At 42.5% G+C, this 19,039-nt stretch overlaps 1 protein-coding gene across 1 annotated transcript in view; it reads right to left on the reverse strand.

Annotated features, from left to right (window-relative positions):
• Positions 1 to 19,039, reverse strand: part of nek7 (NIMA-related kinase 7) — a 189,574-nt gene that overhangs the window by 25,635 nt on the left and 144,900 nt on the right. The window lies entirely within an intron of this gene.

The raw sequence follows: 19,039 nt of genomic DNA on the forward strand, positions 1-19,039 counted from the left end.
GCGAGGCAGCAGAGAGAGTGAAAAGCAGAGAGCTAGAGGAGAGGTGAAGAGAGCAAGGGAGCAGAGAGAGGTAGAGGAGAGGTGAAGAGAGCGAGGGTAAAGAGAGCGAGGGAGCAGGGAGAGTGAAAAGCAGAGAGAGGTAAAGGAGAGGTGAAGAGAGCGAGGCAGCAGAGAGAGTGAAAAGCAGAGAGAGGTAGAGGAGAGGTGAAGAGAGAGGAGATGTGAAGAGAGCGAGGGTGAAGAGAGCGAGGGAGCAGACTGAGGTAGAGGAGAGGTGAAGAGAGCGAAGGTAAAGAGAGCGAGGGAGCAGAGAGGTAGAGGAGAGGTGAAGAGAGCGAGGGTGAAGAGAGCGAGGGAGCAGAGAGAGTGTCAGTCTCAGGAGCCAGAGGGTTAAAGCTCCGGTCGTATTTTCATGCATCTTGTGCTTTTGACAGGTGAAAAATGTCAACTGTCCTGTTTGTATTTGGGAGTTTTTGCACTATTCATCTGCTTCATTAGTGCTGCTGCTCCGGCCCTGACAGCTGCCCCACGCTCCACCTCTCCCTCCTCTCTCCATCGCTCTCTCCCTCCTCTCTCCATCGCTCTCTGCATCGCTCTCTCCTTTCCTCTCCATTTCTCTCTCCTTCTCTTTTTCTCTCTCCCTCTCTTCTTGTCTCTTCCCCTTCTCCCTTTTCTCTCTATCGCTCTTCATCTCTTCCTCTCTCTCCTTGCCTCCCTCTCCTCTTCTCTTTCTCTCTCTTTTTTTATCTTTCTCTGTGCACCTCTCCCTCTCACACACACACGTCAGGTTTATGTGGCTGGTGGGGACTTCTATGTTGTATTAAAGAGGAAGTATTTTAATTTACACAGAACAGACGCAAATATTAAACAAATACTTTACATTGTTTGAAAAAAAAAAAACGTAGCTTGTCGTTAATTTAGTATCACGTGTTTTTCTTATTATCAAATTGTGTTTTAATGCGCTGAAACTGACCACCATTTTGTGAAACGTGTCAAACGCTGCATCCGTGTTCTGGAATTTTTATGTATTTCTTGTTTTATTTGGAAAGAAACAACCAAACGTCTGATTCACAAGCGTTGAAACAGAATTTTACAACTTTACACTCCACAGTCTGAACGCACACTGAACACACTGAACGCAGACTGAACGCACACTGAAGGCACACTGAACACACACTGAACACACACTGAACGCACACTGAACGCACACTGAACGCACACAGAATCATCTGGATCTGTGCAAGTGTGTACAGTCCCCACAGTGTCATGAATACACACACACAGGTCTACAGCGGTGGGTGTGTGTGCATGTGTGTGTGTTTCAGTTTCATGATTGACGCTCTCTCTGACCTTGTGTGTGTATAGTTGTGTGTTTCAGTGGCGATGGGTTGGAGGTGTGTGCGCGCGCGTGTATGTGTGTATGTACATGTGTGTGTTCCAGTGGTGGTGGAGCTGTGTGTGTATAGGGGTGTGTGTGTACGTGTGTGTATATGTGCGTGTGCTTCAGTGGCGGTGGTGTGTGTGTATTTCAGTAGAGTTGTGTGTGTGTGTACGTATGTGTATATGTGCGTGTGGTTCAGTGATGGTGGTGTGTGTGTGTGTAGTTGTGCGTCTCAGAGGCGGTGTGTGTACAGTTGTGCGTTTCAGTGGCAGTGTGTCTATAGTTGTGCGTTTGTGCGTTTCAGTGGCGGTGTGTGTGTATAGTTGTGCGTTTCAGTGGCGGTGTGTGTGTGTAGTTGTGCGTCTCAGAGGCGGTGTGTGTACAGTTGTGCGTTTCAGTGGCAGTGTGTGTATAGTTGTGTGTTTGTGCGTCTCAGTGGCATGTGTGTGTATAGTTGTGCGTTTCAGTGGTCGTGTGTGTGTATAGTTGTGCGTTTGTGCGTTTCAGTGGCGGTGTGTGTGTATAGTTGTGTGTCTCAGTGGCGGTGTGTGTGTATAGTTGTGCGTTTCAGTGGCGGTGTGTGTGTATAGTTGTGCGTTTCAGTGGTCATGTGTGTGTATAGTTGTGCGTTTGTGCGTCTCAGTGGCGTGTGTGTGTACAGTTGTGCGTTTCAGTGGTGGTGTGTGTGTACCGTTGTGCGTCTCAGTGGCGTGTGTGTGTACAGTTGTGCGTTTCAGTGGTGGTGTATGTGTATAGTTGTGCGTCTCAGTGGCGTGTGTGTGTATAGTTGTGCGTTTGTGCGTCTCAGTGGCGTGTGTGTGTATAGTTGTGCGTCTCAGTGGCGTGTGTGTGTATAGTTGTGCGTTTGTGCGTCTCAGTGGCGTGTGTGTGTATAGTTGTGCGTCTCAGTGGCGTGTGTGTGTATAGTTGTGCGTTTGTGCGTCTCAGTGGCGTGTGTGTGTATAGTTGTGCGTTTGTGCGTCTCAGTGGCGTGTGTGTGTATAGTTGTGCGTCTCAGTGGCGTGTGTGTGTACCGTTGTGCGTCTCAGTGGCGTGTGTGTGTACAGTTGTGCGTCTCAGTGGCGTGTGTGTGTATAGTTGTGCGTTTCAGTGGCTGTGTGTGTGTATAGTTGTGTGTTTGTGCGTCTCAGTGGCATGTGTGTGTATAGTTGTGCGTTTCAGTGGCAGTGTGTGTGTATAGTTGTGCGTCTCAGTGGCGTGTGTGTGTATAGTTGTGCGTTTGTGCGTCTCAGTGGCGTGTGTGTGTATAGTTGTGCGTCTCAGTGGCGTGTGTGTGTACAGTTGTGCGTTTGCAGTGGGCTTCATGATTGACTCTCTCTCTGACCTCGTGGCCTCAGCTCGCGAGTGTCGAACGGCCGCTGCCTCATTTATATTCAGCCCGAGCACAGAGCGCACACGCCTGCTGTCTGTCTGCGGGGCGGAGGGAGGGAGGGACGGAGGGAAAGAGGGGTGTAGAGAGAGAGAGAGAGAGAGGGAGGGAGAGGGAAGAAGAAAGAGGGAACAGGGGGAGCAGAGAAAAGAGAGAAACTGAGGGAAAGGAGAGGGCGAAGGGGGTAGGAAAGGAGACGAGGAGAGAAAAGGAGCAAGGGAGGAAAGAAGAGAGAGGGAACAAGAGAGAGAGATGAAGGGAGGAGAAGGAGAGAGAGAGAGGGCAGGTGAGAGAAGGAGAGAGAGGAGCCATCGTTCCCTGAGCTGGTTTCCGATGGACAGAGTTGGAGAAGAGAATCAAGAAAGTGCGAACATTTTAGAAACGCCACGAAATTATTACAAAAAATAAATGAGCGCCGGAAGGATTCAATGTAAAATAAAAGTTTAAAAAAAAAGTTTAATGTGATAATAAAGCTGCGATAGACGAGAGGCGGGTGAAGCGCTCGATGTTGTTACGTAGTACGGAGGTAAAAAGTCACTCGAGTAAAAGTATCGCATGAAAAAATCTACTGAAGTAAAGAAAAAAAACAAGAAATTAAATCTGTCAACTGGACCAAAAGTTGTTGTTTTGCCATAAATAAAGTTGACAGATTTTATATTTTTCTTTTGCTATGGATCAAACCTGGACGACCGGGGGATTACACAGATATCTACTGAAGTAAAAGTATTAACGTGCCTATTTAAAATGTACTTCAAGAGTAAAAAGTACAAGTATTTCACACTAGCGCTGTCCATTTGTTCAAGTGTAAATGTAGTGATATTTTTGTGGATTTATTTTTGTTTTGATACATGATAAAAACAACGAAAATCATATGAAAAGTACTTTTTACTTTTCAGTCCTGTTCAAAAATGTAGCGGAGTAGAAAGTATAAAAGTATCCACTGTAAAATGTACTCAAGTAACGCACAGATACATAAAAATTCTACTTAAATCCAGTACTTTACTACTTGTACTTTGTTACTTTCCACCAATGCAATAGACAGTTTCCAGTTTAGTACTTCACCTTTTCCAAAAAAACCCCCCTTATTTATGGCATGTAGCTTATGTAAAGTTAATTTTGTAGTTAATTTTATCCTCGTTTAATTTAATTTCATAAAAGTAAAGTGTGAAACAGAGAAGTCCTCGAGTGTTTAAAGTCTAAAGTTTTAGTTCGGTGTCACAGAAAAAGCCTCAGACTGTTGTTTGTCACGTCGATGCTAATGTTGATGCTAACGTTGCATCATGTTGCAGGAGCGAGGCGCCTGTCACTGCCGAGACGTGATTGGTGGAATGGAATCACATGACAGAAAAGTAAAATATGACAGTGCGAAAATGTTTTAAAAAGCCAAAAAAAAAAAAAAAAAAAAAAAAAAAAAAATCGATTTCATTTTGACTTATTAAAAAAAACCCTTAAACATTAATTTCCAGAAGATAAACACTGCAGAAAATTTTACCAACGCCATTTAAAGCTGCACTATGTAACTTTTCTGGCATCTGTTTGGCTTCTCTCCGTGGAGATGTACAGCTTTGCCTTGAATGTTCCACAATATGGCATTAAACTTACTGCATTTATTAGTTTAATTTAGTTTTATTGCTCAAAAAACACACACAGGCGTTGTTACAGTGAACGGGCTCGCCTCTCCGCAGATTTGACTTGTAACTACGGCCTGGTATTGTCACATGATAATGCCATATTGCGGGAAATTCGAGTCGAAGCCATATAACGTGACGGATTATTCGTTTTATCACAAAAAAAAGTCAAATTTGTTCTTCCAAACCGCATGTTTTTGCTGATTGGCTGTAAACTCCTGCGTTAAAACGACCCGAGTTTATAAATAAAGTTTGATTTGAATCTCAAAGTCGATAAAAAAAAAAAAAAATAAATAAAAATACAAAGCTGCATCTCTAAGTACCAACTTCTCTTGTGTCGCAGTGTCCCATCTGTACGCGTCTACGGGGGGAACTTCCACTTTAATTAACATCCAACACAGTCTGCCAAGCCCCGCCCCTTTTCCCTGGACACCAATTAAAAAGGGATTTGGAGCCCCCCTAGCCCCGCCCCCCTCGCCCCCTCGCCTCGACATGGGACCTTTTTAACTGAAAACCACTTAATCCACGCGCACTCCGGGGACTAGTTATTGATAGATATGGATGAGGTTTCGGTTGTTACCAAGTTAATTATAAAGTGACAATTTGGAGTTTGGAAATAATAAGTAAACTGAAACACAGAGCTGTTATATTTGTAGAAAAAATAAAATGAAACGGGCCGATTTAATAAGATTTTTAAGATTTTTGAGTCCTGTATCAAAAAAATAAAAATAAATAAATAAATAAATCATCAAAATTGCGAGAGGTTTCATAATCTATAAACTTAAAACTCTTGTAAACTCACAAGGTCTTATCTAAGAGTTTGGGAATGATGAAAGATGACGACCGTTGCCATAGCGATGAACCATTTAAAGCCAAACATTATATCTTTCGAAAGGGGGAAAAACTCAAATCGGAAGCGGAAACCCGTGAATATTATGAGTTTTCCTCCTGAAAAACACACCTGGAGTTGTGTTTTGTTTCCTTTATTATTAGTCTGTCTTCATCTCCAAAGCTCAAAACGCGACGTTCCACCTCGTGATGTCATCAAGTGGTAGTTTTCAAGTGAACAGTGACGCCTTTTACCTTCAGTTCAGTCGAGATAAGTGGCAACTCCAGGACTGAAGTGATCCGAATGATTCTAGAAATGAAGGTGTGTGGAGTTTAAAAACGCAGCGGAGCACTTCCTGTATCACCACACGATGACATCACAAGGTGGAACGGGGTGTTTTCAGTTTGAGAGAAGAACGAAGAAAGAAGTTTGTGTGTTAAACATGTGAGAATGAAACAAAAAAACAACAACTCCAGGTCTGTTTGTGACGAGGAAACGACATTATAACACAGATCAGAAAACAGTGTCCCCTTTAAAACATCATCATGTAACTTTCTGGAGGTGGCATGTCAGCTGCACGATTCCATGGAAACAGAAGGTTAAACCCACACTTTGGAACATTCTCCACGGAGATAGATACGTTTTACACCGTATTGTGGAATATTACAGCCAAATGAGCGACACGGTGGAGGCCAGGAGTCAGGTTTGTGGAGATGCGAGCCCACTCACAGTAAAAACACATGTATTTCAGTGCAGCATAAACACCTGAAGTGATATAACATGCTTTTATCTCCACGTTAAGTCAAAAAAGTTACACAATTTGGCTTTAAAAGTAAGAGTAAGAGTAAAGAAAGAACTGATAAAAACTACTACTTGAGTAAAAGTAACGTAAAGAGTAACAGTTTGGACGTAACATCTGATTTGAAGTTAAAGACCAAACATGAAATAAAGCTCTAATCTGGTATTTTCAAAGGACAGACACACAAATGAGACAAACTAAACCTGCGTGAGAGAAAAACTCGGTCTAAATGTGCAGCGTTTGTGTGTTAAACGTGTGCGAATGTAGAAAAAACGCAAGAAAACGACGAGAAAACAACATTAGAACAGATCAGAAAATAGCGCTAGGAACAGCAGGAGCCACAGGGGGGCAGCGGTGTCTCTGGAGCGCACTGTCGTCGTGTCCTAAAGCAAGACACTTCGCCCACATCGCCCAGAGGAGCTAGAAGGACTTTGAGCATCTGGGAAAGCGCCATAAAGGCCAATTAACTATTATTAATTCACCAACGGTCCAATAAAAAACCCTCATCTTAATTAAAAACGGACTTTTTTATAATAAATATTAAACGGACGGTAAAAAGTACAACAATATGGCGTCCACATTACAAACACTGAACAACACACGGAGCAATTTTAAAAGTTCATTCCAATCGTCATTTTCAAATTTCAAAGCCGCGATCTGGATTTTTTTTGTTCTTTTTTTTTTTTTTACGCGCTCGTTGGTTCTTCGCGCGTCGTTATGATCATATATTAATCAAGGCGATAAGTCACAGAGCAGGGACGGTCATTAAAAATACACCTGCACCCAAAGGAGACGAGGCGGCGCCGGTTCAACGCCGCCGAGAGATAAAAGCCGGAATAGAGCCGCGCAATGAAAGAGGAGAAGAGCGGGTGAACTTTGGAGGAAAAACTGATAAAGGACGGTGTCGCCTGTGAAGTCTGAAAACGCGAGGGGGACGTTAAAACCCGACGCGAGGGGACGACGGCGAGCTCTGTGTAAACGGACGGAGCCCAAACCGGAGGAGCTGCGTCCGTGGAAAAAATAAAATAAAATAAAAAAAACGCACACGCTTCCCGGGAAACGCCAATTAAGGCTGAAGTTTGAACGGTGGAAATGAGCAAATCGCAAAAAAAGCCGTGGTTATTTTTCGAGACGTGGGTTTGTCGTAGAATAAATAAATGGACGAATGAGTGAGGAGGAAGTAAAAAAAATAAGACGACGCAAAAATGTTTAAAAAGCCACGAAAAAAATCTACTTTATTTTGACTTATTTAAAAAAAAAAAAAAAAAGAAAAAAAAAAAAAGTAAAAGTAAATATGAATTTCCAAAAGATAAACGCTGCAGAATTTTATCAACGTCATTTAAAGCTGCACTATGTAACTTTTCTGGCATCTGTTTGGCTCCTCTCCATGGAGATGTCCTGCTTTACCTTGAATATTCCACAGTATGGCATTAAACTTATTGCATTTATTAGTTTTTTAGTTTTATTGCTCAAAAAAATGCATTGAAAAACACACTGGCGTTCTTACAGTGAACGGGCTCGCCTCTCCGCAGATTTGACTTGTAACTACGGCCTGGTATCGTCACATGATAATGCCATACTGCGGAAAATTCAAGTCAAAGCCATATAATGTGACGGATTATTAGTTTTATCATAAAAAAAGTCAAATTTGTTCTTCTGCATGTTTTTGCTGATTGGCTGTAAACTCCTCCGTTAAAATGAGGAGAAGAGGAGGGAGAGGAGGAAACGAAAGAGAAAGAACAACAAGAGAGGGAGGGAGGAGGAGGAGGAGAGAGACGAGGAGAGGAGAAGAGGAGGGAGAGGAGGAAACGAAAGAGAAAGAACAACACGAGAGGGAGGGAGGAGGAGGAGGAGGAGAGAGACGAGGAGAGGAGAAGAGGAGGGAGAGGAGGAAACGAAAGAGAAAGAACAACACGAGAGGGAGGGAGGAGGAGGAGGAGAGAGGAAGAGGAGGGAGAGGAGGAAACGAAAGAGAAAGAACAACAAGAGAGGGAGGGAGGAGGAGGAGGAGGAGAGAGGAAGAGGAGGGAGAGGAGGAAATGAAAGAGAAAGAACAAGAGAGGGAGGGAGGAGGAGGAGGAGGAGAGAGACGAGGAGAGGAGAAGAGGAGGGAGAGGAGGGGGTGTAAGAGAAGAGAGGGAGGGGAGGAGAGAGACGAGGAGAGGAGAAGAGGAGGAAGAGGAGGGGATGTAAGAGAAGAGAGGGAGGGGAGGAGAGAGATGAGGAGAGGAGAGAAACGAGAAGAGGAGGGGATGTAAGAGAAGAGAGGGAGGGGAGGAGCAGGGGAGGATTGCTAGAGCTAGAGAGGAGGGGGAGGAAAAGGCGAGATGGAAGAGAAAAGGAGTGGAGGAGGAAGGGAGAGAGGTGTGAGAGAGACGGAGGAGAAGAAGAGGAGGGAGAGATGGAAAATAGGGGATGGGAGGATGGGTAGAGCTAGAGGGAGGAAGGAATGGAAAAGGAGAAATTGTGGAGAGAAGGAGTGGAGGAGGAAGGGAGAGAGGTGTGAGAGAGATGGAGGGGGAGAAAAGGAGGGGAGGGAGGGAGAACGGGAGAAGAGGAGGAAGAGGAAGGGATGGGAGGATGAGGGGAGTGAAAGGAGAGGAGATGGGTAGAGATGGAGGGGGATGGGGAGGAAAAGGAGAGATGGAGGAGAGAATGAGTGGACGAGGAAGGGAGAGAGGTGAGAGAGAGGGAGGGGAAGAGGGGCAGGGGTGTGAGGGAGAGGGGGAGAAGAAGAGGAAAAGGAGGGGATGGGAGGAGGAGGCGGAGGAGGGCAGAGACAGAGGGAGGAAGGGAATGAAAAGGTGAGATGGAGGAAAGAAGGAGGGGAGGAGGAAGGAAGAGCGGTGTGAGAGAGAGGGAGAGGAGGGAGAGAGGGAGAAAAGGAGGAAGAGGAGGGTAAGAAGGGAGGAGGAGGGGAGCAAAAGGGAGAGAGAGAAGAGAGAGGGAGGATGAAGAGTGAAGGAGGAAGGGAGAGCGGCGTAAGAGAGAGGAAGGAGAGGAGGGAGGAGAAGAGGAGCAAAAGAGAGAGACGAGAGGAAGGGAGGAGGAAGAGGCGATGAGGAAGGGATAAGATTCAGGAAGTGTGCGTTAGCATGGTAGCTGACTTATTAAAAAAAAACAACTTCAATATTAATTTCCAAAACATAAACGCTGCAGAATTTTATCAACGTCATTTAAAGCTGCACTATGTAACTTTTCTGGCATCTGTTTGGCTTCTCTCCATGGAGATGTCCTGCTTTACCTTGAATGTTCCACAGTATGGCATTAAACTTATTGCATTTATTAGTTTTATTTAGTTTTATTGCTCAAAAAAATGCATTGAAAAACACACAAACACATTCTTACAGTGAACGGGCTCGCCTCTCCACAGATTTGACTTGTAACTACGGCCTGGTATCGTCACATGATAATGCCATACTGCGGAAAATTCAAGTCAAAGCCATATAACGTGACGGATTATTAGTTTTATCACAAAAAAAAGTCAAATTTGTTCTTCCAAACTGCATCTTTTTGCTGATTGGCTTAAAAAAATCAGGTACGGCATCGTTAAAAAAAAGCGAAACACACAATTTCCGCTCTTACGCTCACAAAAAAACACCAGAAAACCACCAATTTATCAAGCGTACGATCCGCGCCCGCAGCTTAACCCCGTGGTCAGCGCGGGCGTCGGGGGCTTCACCTGTTACCCATGGGTGCCGGGGAGGTTGTTTAGGGGGCGCGGGCGGAGGTCAGCTGGTGTAATGAACCGGAGCGCGGGGGGGGGGGGGACGGGATGAAAGAGAATGCCGGATAAAGACGGACGCTCCAACAATGACCGGCTATCGACGAACGGACCCCGAAGACCCCCCGACCGGACCCTGAGGCGCGCCCACGGAAAAAAAAAAAAAAAAAAAAAAAACACGGCTCCGCTCACGAACTGCAGCCGACCAGGGAAACACAACAACACAACAGGCCAGACAACGCTCCAGCACAAATCAATGCAACACCAACGGGACGGGAGCGCACTGTGGTGGATATTAGGCCTGATATAGAACGGAGAGACTGTACACAACAGGGAGAAAGGGTAGAAGAGGAACGAATAATCAGAACCAGGACTAAACCGGGACTAAACCGGGACTAAACCGGGACTAAACCTGGACTAAACCAAGATTTGCGCTCTCTTTTTCATGGGTGCCCTGTTTAGAAATACAATACAAGCAGAAAAAACTAACAAATATAATACACAAGTCCATATAAAACATAAACAACAGGAGCAGGTTTGTGTATAAAAGTTCGTTAGCAGATTATTAAACGGCGATTGTGTCACCAAAGTATCCAGTTTTGCTTTTCCGTGGAGTGTAAAGTCGTCCCTCGCTATATCGCGGTTCACCATTTCGCGGTCTCGCTGTTTTGTGGATTTTTTTAAGAGCGATTTTGCATGTTTTTTTTTTTACAGCGTGCACTGTGTTCTGCGTCCTGATTGGCTGTTGGACTGTAGAGCGTTGTCCATCAGTCTCCTCCTTCTATAATACTGTACTTGTTTGTTTTAAATCTGCGAAGGTTTGAACTTTGAGAGAGTTTAAACGAGAGAGAAATGTGAGAAAATGTTAACGCCTGTGTGAGAAAAGTGTATAAAGTGTGTGGTGAGGGGTTTTACAGACAAAAACATAGAGAATAATTGTAAAAATAAAGCTGATACGTCGATATATTGCGGGGTTTTTTTTTTAGAACGTGACCCCCGCGATAAACGAGGGACCACTGTATATTCATTTTTGTGAAGCAAAACAGCTAAAAGCCCTCGATCCCGTCTCAGTCTTTAGCTAAACTACGTCATCTTTTACCTAACACTAGTGTGTGAACGCTCCCAAAACGGTGCATGTTCCTGAAATTCATGCGTTGACTTGTAAAACTACAGGGATAGCCGGTTTCTATAGTGATTAACAATTTAAAACAATATATTATATTTATTGAATGGGAGAAAAAGTCCTTAGGAAGCTGAAACTCGTGAACACAGATCTCTTAATAGCAGCCAGTTGCTTTTAGCTCTAGTTTAGCTCTAGTTTAGCTCCAGTTTATTTCCAGTTTAGCTCCAGTTTAGCTCCAGTTTAGCTCCAGTTTAGCTCCAGTTTAGCTCCAGTTTTAGCTCTAGTTTAGCTCCAGTTTAGCTCTAGTTTAGCTCTAGTTTAGCTCCAGTTTTAGCTCTAGTTTAGCTCCAGTTTAATTCCAGTTTAGCTCCAGTTTAGCTCCAGTTTAGCTCCAGTTTAGCTCCAGTTTAGCTCCAGTTTAGCTCCAGTTTAGCTCCAGTTTTAGCTCTAGTTTAGCTCCAGTTTAGCTCCAGTTTAGCTCCAGTTTAGTCCCGGTTTAGCTCTAGTTTAGCTCTAGTTTAGCTCCAGTTTAGCTCCAGTTTAGCTCCAGTTTAGCTGTAGTTTAGCTCTAGTTTAGCTCCAGTTTAACCCCAGTTTAGCTCCAGTTTAGCTCCAGTTTAGCTGTAGTTTGGCTCTAGTTTAGTTCCAGTTTAGCTCTAGTTTAGCTCTAGTTTAGTTCCAGTTTAGCTCCAGTTTAGCTCCAGTTTAGCTCCAGTTTAGTCCCGGTTTAGCTCTAGTTTAGCTCTAGTTTAGCTCCAGTTTAGCTCCAGTTTAGCTCCAGTTTAGCTGTAGTTTAGCTCTAGTTTAGCTCCAGTTTAACCCCAGTTTAGCTCCAGTTTAGCTCCAGTTTAGCTGTAGTTTGGCTCTAGTTTAGTTCCAGTTTAGCTCTAGTTTAGCTCTAGTTTAGTTCCAGTTTAGCTCTAGTTTAGCTCCAGTTTAGCTGTAGTTTAGCTCTAGTTTAGCTCCAGTTTAACCCCAGTTTAGCTCCAATTTAGCTCCAGTTTAGCTGTAGTTTGGCTCTAGTTTAGTTCCAGTTTAGCTCTAGTTTAGCTCTAGTTTAGTTCCAGTTTAGCTCTAGTTTAGCTCCAGTTTAGTTCCAGTTTAGCTCTAGTTTAGCGCTCGTTTAGCTCTAGTTTAGCTCCAGTTTAGCTCTAGTTTAGCTCCAGTTTTGCTCTAGTTTAGCTCTAGTTTAGCTCTAGTTTAGCTCCAGTTTAGCTCCAGTTTAGTTCCAGTTTAGCTCTAGTTTAGCTCTAGTTTAGCTCCAGTTTAGCTCTAGTTTAGCTCTAGTTTAGCTCTAGTTTAGCTCTAGTTTAGCTCTAGTTTAGCTCTAGTTTAGCTCTAGTTTAGCTCTAGTTTAGCTCCAGTTTAGCTCTAGTTTAGCTCTAGTTTAGCTCTAGTTTAGCTATAATTTAGCTCTAGTTTAGCTCTAGTTTAGCGCTCGTTTAGCTCTAGTTTAGCTCTAGTTTAGCTCTATAAATGCTATCTTTCCTGACACTCCCCCTGCGCAGAGGAGCGTTCTGACCAGGAGTGAATCTTCAGACAGACTCCGCACGTCGGGCTCTGGTTTGGTAACGAAAGCGTTGAAATCTTTATCTCCAGAGGCGCTGGTGTTTTCTGACCCAGTGCGTAGAATCCTGTCTCCCAGATGTGTCTCCTCTGCAGCTGTAACAGAGCACAGACCCTCCTCGCTCCTCTGGGTCTCTGAAGTTCCCCTCTCTGCTCAAAACTGCTTTGCTACCGTCTTCAGACTTAAATCAAACCTATTCTGCAAAATGGACTCTCCAGAGCTTTTAACCATGCTATAGTTTAGAGTTTAGTTTATAGTTTCATTCTCATTTTCCCTCTTGAAGTTGTATTTGGAGTAATTTGTTTGAACAATCTTTAACCGCTTATTTTCAAGACGCCATTTTGCCCATCGACCCCGTTTTCACCTCCACCTGTACACGCCCTCTGCTCCGTACTTACTTCGTTCTACAACTTTATTTTTTTTAAATTGATGATACTAGGATTCGGCAGTGTCACGTAGTCGTTTTGGTGTCCATAGGGGGCGCCAACAGCTACACGTCGCTTTGTTGCGATGATGTTTACGATGACGACAGCTCCCATCGGACACCGCAGTTTTCTAAGGCGGAAGTGAGCGGGATTGCTTCTTTTATTAAGTCGTTTTAGATGGACTTTGTGATTTAAAATGTCCAAATTATAACATAACGATCCACAGGTGTCGGAGATTATAAATATAGAGCAAACACACGCACAGTACGTCTACTTTAATAATACTTAGTTACTTTTAGAGTTTAGAATAACGCGATCTGACGTATTTATGAATAAGGTGATGAAGGGAGTGTATAAACCACGGAATTAAACACGCTGCGCCTGATTTTTACTGTCTTTTACTATTAACTGGTTCATTTTTAACAGTTTGCAGAGATCAAAACTTGTCCCTCACTTCATTTACACATTCCTGGCATCGTAATCACTCGCCACGATGAGTTTATAAGCACTTTTCACACATTTTAGAGGTCAGAGCGGAGTTTTGCTGCGGCATTAATGCTAACAACAACTAGCAGCACTTACTTCCTGTTTCGCGGACAGTAAAAACGGTTTATAATTAGATTCAGACAGCACACAAAGGTAACAAAAGCGTTTTTATCCACAATATATTACAACACCTGTGTACTAGGGCTAATTTTTACTTAGTACTGCCGCTTTAATGACCCTGCCCCTGATCTGGAACCACGAGTGAGGCCAAATTCATCGCGAAATTAATTAAAACTACAAGAGAAATTAGGTCTTTACTTTGATTCTTATTTAGACGACTGGTCAAATGATTATTTCTGTTGCACATTGACATTTTTATAATACATTTTTAACCAAATAAAGGCTGAAATACGATGTCGGAAAGTTCAAACTTTTTCCAAAAACGCCAGAAAATCTCGGTAACTAGCATACTTAGACAACAGAAAAAAGATCAATGCTAACGCTCGGACTGCTGGCTACAAAGATTATAATATGAAATGGATTCTTTAAAAGCGGGTTTCCGTCAGTCACTCCTCTCCGCTCTCGGCCTCATGTAGCTGTGTTTTCCTCTTCTGTCCAGTCTTTTGACCCCTATAGAACGGATCAATGTGTAAAATGTGATCAGGCCTGTGGATCTGACGCTACACAATCGATGCGGCCTCCTCACGCGGCGCCAAACCAGTCAACTCCAAAAAATAATACCGCAACAGACGGGAGACACGTGGAGAGTTTGGGTTTGCAGTAGAAATACATTTTAGTAGTAGCGCTTCCCAACCGCACTGGGCCTGTCAGGATAATTAATACACAGACTTAGTTCGATTAATAACAGAAAGGACGAGTGTTTTTGGGGGGTTGTACGTTTTCTTTTGTACGAGAGTGGAACCTTTACTTGTTTCATTTATTAAAACTAAACTGTTCCATTCATCTATTTATTTTTTACAGTTTTTACTACATGTTTTTTTTAAATATATTGTACGTTTCAGAGACTGTGTTTGTATAAATGGACATAGCTAACCCGCTAACCCGCTAGCCGCCACGTTCCACATTGGAAGTAAGAACAGGCGAGTTTCAGCTCCGTCGACTCCTGGCTCCAATTCGCTTTCTATTGAAACGCTGTGGCTCCTCTCTCTGTATCTGCTGCCGTCAGACTCGTCGTTTTGATCTTAAATGTTCAGGTTTTAATCCGCTCTAAGTGATCCTGCGGTTTTTATTTCACTTTTGTGTCTGTAAATCAAGAAATGGTCATTAATAACAGACAAATCAGGCGTCTTCTTTCCCTTTAGCGTTACAGGTTTGATTGACAGCGTTGCAAAAAGCGTCCGCTCCCTGCTAAACCAGTGGTGTGGGCGGGAAGGGGCGTTACCTTCAACATCCTCGCTCTGGATTGGCTCTTTGGTTGCTATGATACTCGCTGTCGAAAATCCAAATATGAAACTCAGCTCAAATTCGCCGCTACAACCGCTCTAGCGTCGATGAGCGTCATTTGACTGGAGCCGAACGCTGTGGGTGATGTCACACTCACTTAGTTAATATAATTTTCTCTGAATCTTTCTCTGTTTAGCTTACTTCTCAACAAAAATGATTTAAAATATGTAGGATTTCTGTGCAAGTTAAGCTGTTTTAAAACATAAATTGCTATTACAGTGGTGCCTCGTTTATCGCGGGGGTCACGTTCTTAAAAATAACCCGCAACAGGCGAAATCCGTGAAGTACCTGCCTTATTTTTTTTATTATTCTCTATGTTTTTGTCTGTAAAACCCCTCACCACACACTTTATACACTTTTCTCACACAGGCGTTAACATTTTCTCACATTTCTCTCTCGTTTAAACACAAAGTTCAAACCTTCGTCGGCGTCTTTGTCGGTGCAGAACGTTTCATCGACATTGTGGGTTTTGTCGGGGAGAAAACTTGCAAAATAACCCGCAATAGGCGAAATCCGTGAAGTATCAGCTTTATTTTTTTTTACAATTATTACCGTATTTTATAAGTTATAAGTTGCACCAGCCAAAAAATGAAGTAAAAACATATATTTCACAATCACATCTGAGTATCCTCGGCCAAACTATGAAAAAAATCAAGTTATAGTCCGGAAAATATGGTATATATGTTTTTGTCTGTAAAACCCCTCACCACACACTTTATACACTTTTCTCACACAGGCGTTAACATTTTCTCACATTTCTCTCTCGTTTAAACACAAAGTTCAAACCTTCGTCGGCGTCTTTGTCGGTGCAGAACGTTTCATCAACATCGCGGGTTTTGTCGGGGAGAAAACAAAATCGCAAACGTACAGCACTTCAGAGTCACACCGCGATCCGACGTTTATATAAATTCGTCTGAACGTAGCACATAAACACAAACATTCACATAAAATTTTTTTGAAAGTCGCCAAACTAAACCAAAACTAAACCTTTCGGTGTCGAGTCCTGACCTCCACTTGTGAATTTCAAAACGATCGCTATTCAATCTTACTACACATTTCTTCACCTTTACTCCGTGTTTATATATTTATTCCGCATTTATAATCACAACTTACTTTCATAAAAATATTCACGACCTTTGAAGGGATGCAACGCTGCCACCTGCTCACCTGGAGGGCCATAACCTCTCAGATGTTTTTATTCATATCACCACTGGCGTCCTATATATATATCCCTCTATCACAAGTATATAAAACAGACTAACCTATAGACACCGCTGCTTTACCTAGCCTCGCCGCGTTGCATTGTGGGAGAACTAATTAGCATGTAGCGGTGGGGGTCTCCTAGCCTCTTAGCGGCTCTGACCTGCCTAGCGCGCTCATGCTAACGCGGCGTATAGCTCTGCGCCCGGGGCTCTGTGTGCGCGAGGTGTAGTCACTGCCGTGTTAAAATGCAGTCCAAGTGATCAGCCTCTCGTGGGATTTCGGAGAAGGGAAGAAAAACGCGGATGTTTGCCTTGACCGCTGAGTGTTTCACGGGAAAAAAAAAAAAGTGCATGAGATTCAAAGGCGCTGGAAAGGTTAAACATTAAAGTGGTTAAAATGGTTGCCATGTTGGGGAGGGAGATATAGGAAAAAAATGAAATCTCAATATATTTTTTGGGGGGAAATACTTTTGCGCTTGTGTTGTCACGATAGTAAAATTTAAGACTTTATTTCAGTATAAAGGAGTAATACTAATTCTGATACGAAGAGGATAATAAAAACACTTTATTTAGACAACAGAATGTGATTTTCAACGTTAAATTTGTCGTACTTTGTGTTCTATGCCCCTGTGTACTCGTTACTTAAGTAAAAGTACAGACACCTGAGCAGAAACATACTCAAGTAAAAGTTAAAGTATCACAGGAACAAAATCTACTTAAGTAAAAGTATAAAAGTACCAGTTCAAACATGTACTTCACGCAGATTTTCAGATCTTATAAAGCTTCAAATGTGGTGATTTTGATAAATATTTGAGTCGTTTCTGGTTGTTTTTATTTGTGTATTTTTCATTTACTTAAATTATGAACGTGTTAAAAATAAACCCTCAGCCTTTTCAGCAGGTCTCTATTTTTACTATTGAGTCTAGTTAAAAACGTAGTGGAGCAGAAAGTACAGATACTGCTCTCAGATGTAGTGAAGTAAAAGTAAAGTATTCACTGTAAAATGTACTGTACCAAACATTTTTACTTAAGTACATTTCTCCACTGGCGTAAACTCGTCTATTTGTCTTATACTTGTTTTGATACAGCTCCAGATCATTCTAAAAATATTCAGGAAAGGTTCATTTCTTGTGAATGTGACTTTTTTAGTATCAATTCCTGCTTAAATGAGTCTCTAGTTTCGATACTAGTTTTAGTATCGATTAGTATCTGATTCTCGATACTTTTAACAGCCCTACTCTACACTAATTAATTAAGGGGTTAGGGCAGGTGTGTCAAACACATTTTCACTGAAAATAGCTGCTCTCAAACTACTACCAAAAACAAACGACTTTTTAAACTTGTTAATGTCACTGTTTCTGGATTTATTACTTATTCAAGTTACAAATATTACATATGTATTTGTCTAGAAGTAAAAATATGTCTGTGTAACTGCGTATCTCTTGATAAAATGACATTTTAAGACCATCATACCTTTTACCCTGTCGAGGGCCACGTAAAATGTTGTTGAGGGCCGCATTTGGCCCACGGGCCTTGAGTTGGACATATGCGGCTTAGGGTATTAATTAAGTAGTTACTAATGATAATAAGATGATATTTGTCAATCATCAGCAATGATCTAAAATATTTTTGGTTGAGGTCCAAGTATCACAAAAAAAGTGAATGAATTTGTCAAATTAAACAGTTTAAAGGTGCAGTATGTAACTTTTCTGATGATACTTGTCTCCATGGATGTTAATGCTTTACATGGAATATTTCACAGTATAGCATTAGCTGACACCACCAGGCCAAGTTACTGGTCAGATCTGTGTACAGGTGTTTGCTAGTATTTTTATTTTTTTTCGAGGAGTTTTGAGGAATAAAAACGTAGTAGAATAAATACTTAGTAGAAACGTAAGACAAACAGGTTTAAATCCGAGCAGTACGTTTTGTTTTGCTACACACACGACTTATTACGCAGGGTTTTATCAGTTTTCTTTTAAATACACTGGATATTCAAATGTGCGTTTCTTTAAAAAGCTGCCACACACTTTTAAAGTCCCACATGTCTCTTTCCTCGGAGTGTGGTCTTTGGATCGCTCAGGACTAACCAGCTCAGTCAGTGGTGTAGATTGGAGCTCATATGAAACACATGTGATGTCAGTTCTCCGCACTGGTCTGAGCTCTACATTCACCAGCCTCCCTCAGCGACACAGAGGTGAGCGAGGAGGCAGAGACGGAGGCCAGAGAGCGGCACGCGTGGAAATACATCAAAACACGATAACACGGCAGTTCAACTTGTCTAACGCAGATACTCCTGTAAACATCTCGGGTTAGTTTCAGTGTAGTTTGCTCCTACCTTTACACAGATCGACACACTGTTTATATAAATGGACAGAGCTAACCTGTTCTTCAAAGTTTTAACCCGCTCTACAAGATCACGGGGTATTTATATTTATTTCACTTTTTTTTGGTCTGTAACTCAAGATAAGAACAGACAAACCAAAGATAAATTCTTTCCCCATGGTTACACTCGCTAGCGTTTAGCAACAGGTTTGACTGACAGCTTTGCCAAGTGTCCGCTCCCAAGAGGTCTTCAACATCCCGGCTCCAGATTGGCTCTTTGGTTGCTATGATACTGCTGCCTCGATGAGCTTCATTTGGCTGGAGCCGAAAGCTGCGGGTGACTCACTTTACACTGGAAAACTGTCACCTTTCTCTTTGTAGCTGCTGACGTCAGGTTCGTTATTTTTATCTGAAATGTTCGTATTAACCCGCTCTACGTGATCCTGGTATTTTTATTTTGCTATTGTGTCTGTAAATTAAGATATGAACATTAAAAACCCTAGAGAACCCACAGGGACGAATGTGGCCCCAGTTAATTACTGTTAATTGCTGTTAATGTCAAATTTCAATAAAAAAAGAGACACCTAGTGGATGAATATTGAACTAAAATGAACCAGAGTGGTATCGTAATCGTAAAATTGTGGGGTTTTTTTTAGTAATAGCTTGCAGAATGTCTAGAAGTACATTTTTGGATAA

Source organism: Periophthalmus magnuspinnatus, chromosome 4 (assembly GCF_009829125.3).
Source record: "Periophthalmus magnuspinnatus isolate fPerMag1 chromosome 4, fPerMag1.2.pri, whole genome shotgun sequence".
In the NCBI taxonomy this organism is placed as follows: Eukaryota; Metazoa; Chordata; class Actinopteri; order Gobiiformes; family Gobiidae; genus Periophthalmus; species Periophthalmus magnuspinnatus.